A 9,930-nucleotide genomic window follows, 5' to 3' on the forward strand; every position below is an offset into this window, starting at 1 on the left:
GTCTCTACTAAAAATACAAAAATTAGCTGGCCATGGTGGCGCGTCCCAGCTACTTGGGAGGCTGAAGCAGGAGAGGTACTTGAACCCAGGAGGCAGAGACTGCAGTGAGCCAAGATCGCGTCACTGCACTCCAGCCTGGGTGACAAAGCAAGACTCAGTCTCTAAAAAAAAAAAGAGAGAAAAAAAGGAAAAAGAAACAATGGAAGAACTCTATGAAAAACCCATAGCTAATGCTCAAAGGCAAAAGACAGGATGCTTTCCCCGAAGATCAGGAACAAGACAAGAAATTACATACATATAATGCAATAGAATATATAAACTGTCTTAGTTGGGTGACACTAATGCAAACCAAAAATAGAATTCTAAGACCCCCAATCAACTGAATGGACCCCTTCTCTCAGCTGAGGGGATTCCAAAGTAAACCTGAAAAACCATTTCAGGCCATGATAGGAAAAAGGTGTTGAACGTACCTCATTATACTCTCCTCTTGGAATTTGGGCACAGCTGCCCAGCATTAACATAAAAACAGGGACCTTGAGGCCAACAAAACACACTCTTTTTAGCAATAAGATACCAAATTCCAACCTGATTCTAGTATAGCATCACATGACAGCCAGCAGGCCCTAAAATATTAAAGTATTTTACCTCCAAAATATATTTCTTTGACATATTTCTTTTTTTTTAGACAGAGTGATGGAGTCTCGCTCTGTTGCTCAGGCTGGAGTGCAGTGGCGCGATCTCGGCTCACTGAAAGCTCTGCCTCCTGTGTTCATGCCATTCTCCTGCCTCAGCCTCCCAAGTAGCTGGGACTACAGGCGCCCGCCACCACACCCGGCTAATTTTTGTATTTTTAGTAGAGATGGGGTTTCACCATGTTAGCCAAATCTCCTGACCTCATGATCCACCTGCCTTGGCTTCCCAAAGTGCTGGGATTACAGGTGTGAGCCACCACGCCCAGCCTTCTTTGACATTTCTAAATGACCCTGCAAAGTGGTCTCTTGTGGGGGAAATTTACATTCTGTAGAGAATTCTGGCCCCTTTCCAGGTCTTTTTCTGATCCTGAAGAGATTGGTTCAGAATCTAGCACCTTTTAGAGATCTAAACAGGAAATATTTGCCATCTATTGCCTCTAAGGGCACCCACCTGTAAGACTTCATCTATATAGTAAGAACTTTAGTCTCCACAACCCACCCCTTATCTAAACCCAGATACTCCTTTCTATTGATTCCAGGTGTTTTGTTTTGTTTTGTTTTGAGGCAGAGTGTCGCTGTCACCCAGGCTGAAGTGCAGTGGCAGGATCTCAGCTCATTGCAACCTCTGCCTCCAAGGTTCAAGCAATTCTCCTGCCTCAGCCTCCCAAGTAGTAGTGATTACAACAGGCATGCATTACGACCCCCAGCTAATTTTTTTTTTTTTTTTTTTTTTTTTAGTAGAGACAGGGTTTCATCATGTTGGCAGGCTGGTCTCAAACTCCTGACCTCAGGTGATCCACCCTCCTTGGCCCCCAAAGTGCTGGGATTACAGGTGTGAGCCACTGTTTCTGGCCGATTCTGAGTCTTAAGATAATAACTCTTTCAACAAATTGCCAATCAGAAACTCTTTGAATCCACCTAGGACCTGTAAGCTCCCCTCCCCAACCTTTCCGGGCTAAACCAATGTATAGTTGACATGTATTGATTGATGTCTTATGTCTCCCTAAAACATATAAAATCAAGCTGTAACCCAACCACCTTGGGCACATGTTCTTAGGACCTCTTAAGACTGTGCCTTGGGGGCTGGCACAGTGGCTCACGCATGTAATCCCAGAACTTTGGAAGGCTGCAGCAGGTGGACCGCCTGAGGTCAGGAGTTTGAGACCAGCCTGGCTAATATGGCGAAACCCCGTCTCTGCTAAAAATACAAAAAATTAGCCAGGCATGGTGTCGGGCGCCTGTAATCCTGGCTACTCGGGAGGCTGAGGCAGAAGAATTGCTTGAACCCAGGAGGCGGAGTTTGCAGTGAGCCTAGATTGTGCCACTGCACTCCAGCCTGGGCAACAGAGCGAGACTCCGTCTCAAAAAGAAAAAAAAAATTCTCCCTAGTTTATGTTCTTTATAGCTCTTAGGTATGTCTAAAATCACTTTACTGGTTTATATGCTTATTGTCTGTCTCTTTCCATTCTAATGCAAATCCCATAAGACAAGAATCTTGTCTGTCTCATTTACATTTTATCCCTATTGCTTAGCAAAGTGGCTGGCACATGGCAGATCTTCAAAAATTATTTGTTGACATCTTTTTAATTTTTAAGGGACAGGGTCTCGCTCTGTCACCTAGGCCAGACTGCAGTGGCATGATCGTAGCTCACTGCAGCCTCAAACTCCTAGGTTCAAGTGATCCTCCCACCTCGGCCTCCAGAGTAGCTCAGACTGCTGGAACATGCCACCATGCCTGGCTATTTTTCTTTTTAATTTTTTGTAGAGATGGAGTCTTGCCATGTTACCCAGGCTAGCATGGCTAGCATTCCTGTTTTGTTTTGTTTTGTTTTCCTTTTTCATGAGACAGAGTCTCACTGTCTCCCAGGCTGGAGTGCAGTAGTGTGATCTCAGCTCACTGAAACCTCCACCTCCCAGGTTCAAGCGATTCTTGTGCCTCACCCTCCCAAGCAGCTGGGATTACAGGTGCATGCCACCACGCCCGGCGATTTTTGTATTTTTAGTAGAGATGGGGTTTCACCATGTTGGCCAGGCTGGTCTTGAACTCCTAGTCTCATGTGATCCACCCGCCTTGGCCTCCCAAAGTGCTGGGATTACAGATGTGAGCCACTGAGGCTAGCACTCTTGTTTTATTACACAGTACCTTTTCTACTCACAAGCTCCTGAGATCATGCATGTATTTCTCAGCTTCCTTCTGCCTAGACACGCCCACACTTCATTCAAGTCAGACTAAGATAGGAGTGCATCAACCATATGGTATTTAATATGGTGAAATTTCTAAGGCACTAAATCTTAGGGAAACCATGTCTTTCTCAACACTGTAGCCCACCCCCCTCAATATAAACTCAATGGACAAATATTTACAGAATATTCATAGCAATGCCTGGTACTTAGCCATGTTAACGAGGATTCAGAGCTCTGAATCTACTAGGTTGAGAGGGTAGGTAAGTAAACAAATAAATACAATTTAATGCTGAAGGTGCTTGACAGAGCTTCACCCAGAGTATTATGTTCCAAAAACTAACAAAGACATACATACCTCCCAGCCTAGTCAATATAGTGTAAGACCCCACCTACAAAAAAAAAAAATTAGCTGGGCAGGGTCGCACTTGCCTGTGGTACCAGCTACTCGGAAGGCTGAGGTGAGTGAATCGCTTGCGTGGTTGAGGCTGCAATGAGCTTTAATCACGCCACTGCACTCCAGCCTGGGTGACAGAGCAAGACTCTGTCTCCAAAAAAAAATAAAATAAAATAAAAAGCATTCCAGAGACCTTTGTCTTACGGACATCCTCACCCAAACTTGAAATTCAAATGACGGGCCTACTCTTTTTAACGTGGGTGTTACGGCATAAATCATACCTCAAGGAAAAAGATGCAGGAACTGAGCCTTGAAAGATATTCTTTTTTTTTTTTTTTGAGATGGCATCTTGCTCTGTCGCCCAGGCTGGAGTGCAGTGGCGTGATTTCAACTCACTGCAACCTCTGCCTCCTGAGTTCAAGCGATTCTCCTGCCTCAGCCTTCTGAGTAGCTGGGACTACAGGCACCTGCCACCACACCCGGCCAATTTTTGTATTTTTAGTAGAGATGGAGTTTTACCGTGTTGGCCAGATTGGTTTCAAACTCCTGACCTCCAGTGCTGGGATTACAGGCGTGAGCCACCGCCCTCAGCGGAAAGAGATTCTTAGTAAAGGTCAACCAAGTACTAAAAAAGAATCCAATTTATTTTCTTTCATTGACTGTATGCTGAATCTACCTTTGAACTTTGGAGAAAAGAGAAATAGTGCTGGCAAACTTCTGAACTTATTTGCTAAGTTGCTTGTTAAGCTAAACAATCACAACCATCGAGTGGCTATATTTTTAACCTGGGGTCCTTTGGCATATAATATGTATCGAGAGTAATAGGCTTACCTCTTCTAGGAAGACAGCATGCTGTTGTGGAAAAAAGGATGGCATTTGAAATTAGAAGACCTGTTTGGTCCTGCTCTGTCAGTTACTGGCTGTTTGAGTATGAATGAGTCATTTAACAATTTGGAACCTGTCTCCACACCTATAAAATGGAGATATCATCTGCCCACTGCATCTCAGAGGTCTGCAGCACCAAATAAGAGGGTGGATGCCAGATTGTTTTATGAACTACAAAGAAATATACAAAGATTAATAATCAGTGTTTATATCTGTATGCTACAGCTTTAGCCAGTCACTGGCACAAATGTACTCAGTAAGTGTTCGTAAAATAAATTAATATCTCAAATGCTCCTGGAATATAGACCAATGAGAGCTCTAGTCAGCTATAACCAGGAAGCCTCAATAGTTACAACATTTATTTCAGATGATATGGGCCAATTGTGGTGGCTCATGCCTGTAATCCCAGCACTTTGGGAAGCCAAGGCGGGTGGATCACTTGAGGTCACGTGTTCGAGACGAGTCTGACCAACCTGGTGAAACCCTGCCGTCTCTACTAAAAAAAAAAATACAAAATTAGCTGGGCGTGGTGGCGCGTGCCTGTAATCCCAACTACTTGGGAGGCTGAGGCAGGAGAATTGCTTGAACCTGGGAGGCAGAGGTTGCAGTAATCTGAGACCGTGCCATTGCACTCCAGGCTGAGCAACAAGAGTGAAACTGTCTCAAAAGAAAAAAAAAATACAGATGATGTGGAAAGACGTTTTACCTGTTTACATTAACAACACTTGTTTAGTGAGGATTTGATTTTTAAATTCATGGGTTGTCAAAATGCTTTTTACCTCCTGCTCTGACTTTTAATCATTTTTCTGCCTGTTGGCACTTCCACCAATGGTGAACAGGAACGAGGGAGTTTTAACAAACTGTGGATCATTCTATTTTGTATGTTTCTTTCCTTTTCTTTCTTTTCTTTTTTTTTTTTTTAGACAGGGTCTCACTTTGTTGCCCAGGCTGGAGTGTGCAGTGGTGCGATCTCAGCTCACTGCAGCCTTGGCCTCTGAGGCTCGAGCAATCCTCCTGCCTCAGCCCCACAATTAGCTGGGACCACAGGCACACACCACCATGTCTGGCTAATTTTTGTATTTTTTGTAGAGGCAGGGTCTTGCCATGTTGCCTAGACTTGTCTTGAACTCCTGAGCTTAAGTGATCTCTCTGCCTTAGTCTCCCAAATTGCTGGGATCACAGGTGTGAGCCACCATGCCCGGCCGCCTAATTTTGCAGGTTTCTGTTAGCTCCAATAAAGGCCATAAAGAGGTGGATACTACTGGCCAAAAACTGTAACTTTTGTGTCTCGCACTTCAATACCTGTTGATATGGAGAGGTACTGGCTTCATTCTTTGGCCAAAAAAGATGATAAATGATAGATGACAAATTAAAAGTTTGGGCATACGCTTGGGGAAAGAAAAAAGTAAAACCATACAATTTCAGCAAAGTACTACCAACTCCACTCTTCGCTTTAATACATATAAAAAGGTGCTTCAAGGTAGTGTTCCACTAAGTTCAAGCCACAGCTCCTATTCAGATTGTTTATGAGATCTAAAAATGCTTCCTTTTTTTGAGACGGAGTCTTGTTCTGTTGCCCAGGCTGGAGTGCAGTGGTGTGATCTTGGCTCACTGCAACCTCTGCCTCCCAGGTTCAAGCGATTCTCCTGCCTCAGCCTCCTGAGTAGCTGGGATTACAGACACAAACCCCCACGCCCGGCTGATTTTTGTATTTTTAGTAGAGATGGGGTTTCACCATGTTGGTCAGGCTGGTCTCGAACTCCTCGTGATCCGCCCGCCTTGGCCTCCCAAAGTGCTGGGATTACAGGCGTGAGCCACGGCACCCAGCCTAAAAATGCTTCTTTTTCTGGTTTAATTGTGAACAAATTTCACTAGGCATCTCTGACAGCAGTGATTTATAATGATTTATAATAAGAAGCTGACTGCAATGCCCTCTGGTGGTTTAAAGCTTCCTTCATATCTATAACTGCAAAGTTAAAAACAAATGCAGCCATTTTCTATCAAATGGGAGTTTATTTATAAATGAAAACATCAACAAAGATAATCCATAAAACTTCCTTTTGATTTCCATGACTATCATCATAATAATAAAGCATTTATACAGATGCACTTTGCCTAACATAACTCCATGGTTCAAGGGGTTAATAAAATAATTTAGCCTGTAATCCCAGCCTCTCAGGAGACTGAGGCAGGAGGGTCACTTGAGCCCAGGAGTTTGAAGCTGCAGTGAGCTATGACCATGCCACTGTACTCAGCCCGGGGAAATAAAGCAAGACGCAGTCTCCTAAAAAAAAAAATAAATAAATAAATTTGGCCGGGCGTGGTGGCTCACACCTGTAATCCCGGCACTTTGGGAGGCCGAGGCGGGCGGATCACGAAGTCAGGAGATTGAGACCATCCTGGCTAACACGGTGAAATCCCCTCTCTACTAAAAATACACAAAATTAGCCGGGCGTGGTGGCGGGCGCCTGTAGTCCCAGCTACTCGGGAGGCTGAGGCAGGAGAATGGCGTGAACCCGGGAGGCGGAGCTTGCAGTGAGCCGAGATAGCGCCACTGCACTCCAGCCTGGGCGACAGAGCGAGACTCCGTCTCAAAAAAATAATAATAAAAAAATTAAAATATAAATATGTTATATATATTTACTATATATAACATATGTAAATATATTTAATATGTATAATATATATTAAATATATATAAAATATATATCTAAAAACAGTGAAGACTTAAGGCGAAGGATAATTTATATATTATCCTTATATATATGTATTTAATACATTTATATATAAATGTGTGTATATAATTTATATATACATATTATATATATATTATATATATATATATATTTTTTTTTTGAGGCAGTATCTTGCTTTGTCACCCAGGCTGGAGGGTGGTGACATGATAATGGCTCACTGCAGCTTCCACCTCCTGGCTCCTGGGCTCAAGCAATCCTTCCATCTCAGCCTTCCGAGTAGCTGGAATTGCAGGTGTGCACCGCCATGCCCAGATAATTTTTTCTATTTTTTTTAGAGATGAGGTCTTGCTATGTTGCCTAGGCTGGTCAAACTCCTGGGCTCAGGCGGTCCTTCTGCCTTGGCCTCCCAAAGTGCTGGGACTATGGGCATGAGCTACTGCACCCAATCTTTTATAATTTTTAATACACTAACAAATGCAAAATAAAGAACTCAAAAACTCAACTAGTTTCTTTTCTTTTTTTTTTTTCTTTTTTGAGATAGAGTCTCACTGTCACCCAGGCTGGAGTGCAATGGCGTGATCTCGGCTCACTGCAACCTCCGCCTCTTGGGTTCAAGCAGTATTCTCCCACCTCAGCTTTCCAAGTAGCAGGCAAAAACAACAAAAAACAGACAGGTTGGACTTCATGAAAATTTAAAAATGCGTACATCAAAAGACACTATCAACAGAGTAAAAAGGCAACCCACAGAATGGGAGAAAATATTTGCAAATCATATGCCTGATAAGAGATTAATATCTAGAATATATAGAGAATTCCTAAAACTCAACAACAAAAAAACACTTGATTCAAAAACAGGCAAATAACTTTTTTTTTTTAAATTCTGAGTTGGCTCACTAGGGAGTAGGCAAGTTACTTGGATAGACATTTCTCCAAAGAAGATATACAAATGGCCAATAAGCAAATGAAGAGATACTCATTATCACTAATCATTAGGGAAATGCAAATCAAAACTACAATGAGATACCACCGCACACCCCGTTACGATGGCTACTATCAAAAAAGCAGAAAATAATAAGCGTTGATGAGGATGTGGAGAAATTGGAACCCTTGTGCACTGTTGGTGGAAGTGTAAAATGGTGCAGCTGCCATGGAAGAGTACGGTGATTCCTCAAAAAATTAAAAATAGAGCTGGGCACAGTGGCTCATGCCTGTAATCCCAGCACTTTGGGAGGCTGAGGTGGGTGGATCACCTGAGGTCAGGAGTTCAAGACAAGCCTGGCCAACATGGTGAAACCTTGTCTCTACTAAAAATACAAAAATTAGCCAGGTGTGGTGGCGGGCACCTGTAATCCCAGCTACTTGGGAGGCTGAGGCAGGAGAATTGCTGGAACAAGGGAGGTGGAGGCTGCAGTGAGCTGAGATCGCGCCATTGCACTCCAGCCTGGGTGACAGAGCAAGACTCTGTCTCAGACAAAAAAAAAATTAAAGATAGAATTACCATATGATCCAGCAAATTTACTTCTGGGTATGTATCCAAAAGAATTAAAAGCAAGGTTTCAAAGAGATATTTGTATACCCATGTGCACAGCAGCATTATTCACAATAGCTAAAATGTGGAAGCAACCCAAATGTCCATAGAGAAGCAAAATGTGATATATACATACAATGGAATATTATTCAACCTCAAAAAGGAAGGAAATTCTGACCTATGCTACAACATAGGTGAACCTCAAGAACATTATGCTGAGTGAAATAAGCCAGTCACAGTTAGACAATTACTGTGTGATTCCACTTAGATGAGGTACTTACGGTAGTCAAAATCATAGAGACAGAAACTAGAATGGTGGCTGCCAGAGGACAGGGAAGGTGGGGAGTGGGGAGTTAGTGTTTAATGGGCTTAGAGTTTCAGTTTTACAAGATGAAGCGTTCTAGGATGAGTGGTGCTGTTGGTTGAACAATATTACGAATATATTAAATGCTTCTGAACTCTACACTTAAAAATGGTTAAGATGGGGCGGGGCGCGGTGGCTCACGCCCGTAATCCCATCACTTTGGGAGGCCGAGGTGGGCGGGTCACCTGAGGTTGGGAGTTCAAGACCAGCCTGACTAACATGGAGAAACCTCGTCTCTACTAAAAATACAAAATTAGCCAGGTGTGGTGGCACACGCTTGTAATCCCAGCTACTGGGAAGGCTGAGGTAGAAGAATCGCTTGAACCTAGGAGGCAGAGGTTGCGGCGAGCCAAGATCGTGCTATTGTACTCCAGCCTGGGCAACAAGAGTGAAACTCTGGCTCAAAAAAAAAAAAAAAAAAAAAGATTAAGATGGTATGCCATGTGTATTTTACCACACACACACACACACACACACACACACACACACACACACACAAATTAGGAGGGGAAAAAAAAACCTCATCTAGTCTCTGTACTAGTTTCCAAGTAAACATTTCTGTATTAATCAAGATAAATCCAAGTCCAGACCTTGATAATAACAAGAATTCACAGTAAGCCTAAACTGTTCTTCCTGGTCAGTCTTCATAAAGGTAAAATGAAACAATTAATGCTATGTCTCATTATTATTATTATTATTTTTTTTTTTTTGGGGGCAGCGTCTCACTCTGTCGCCTACCCTATGTCTAACTTTTAAAGTACATTTAAAATTAGATTTTGGGCCAGGCATGGTGGCTCATGTCTGTACTCCCAGCACTTTGGGAGACCAAAGTGGGAGGACTGCTTCAGTCCAGGAGTTTGAGACCAGCCTGGGCAACATACTAAGATCCCATCTCTACAAAAATAAATAAAATTAGATTTAATTTTTTTTTTTGAGACAGTCTCACTGTCACCCAGGCTGGAGTGCAGTGGCATGATCTCACTGCAGCCTCTGCCTCCTGGGTTCCAGTGATTCTCCTGCCTCAGCCTTCCGAGTAGCTGGGATTACAGGTGCCTGCCACCAAATCTGCCTAGTTTTTGTATTTTTAGTAGAAATGGGGTTTTTCCATGTTTGGCCAGGCTGGTCTCAAACTCCTGGCCTAAAGTGATCCCCCAGCCTTGGCCTCCAAAAGTGCTGGGATTACAGGC

The sequence above is a fragment of the Gorilla gorilla genome, chromosome 23, assembly GCF_029281585.2.
Source record: "Gorilla gorilla gorilla isolate KB3781 chromosome 23, NHGRI_mGorGor1-v2.1_pri, whole genome shotgun sequence".
Classification (NCBI taxonomy): Eukaryota; Metazoa; Chordata; class Mammalia; order Primates; family Hominidae; genus Gorilla; species Gorilla gorilla.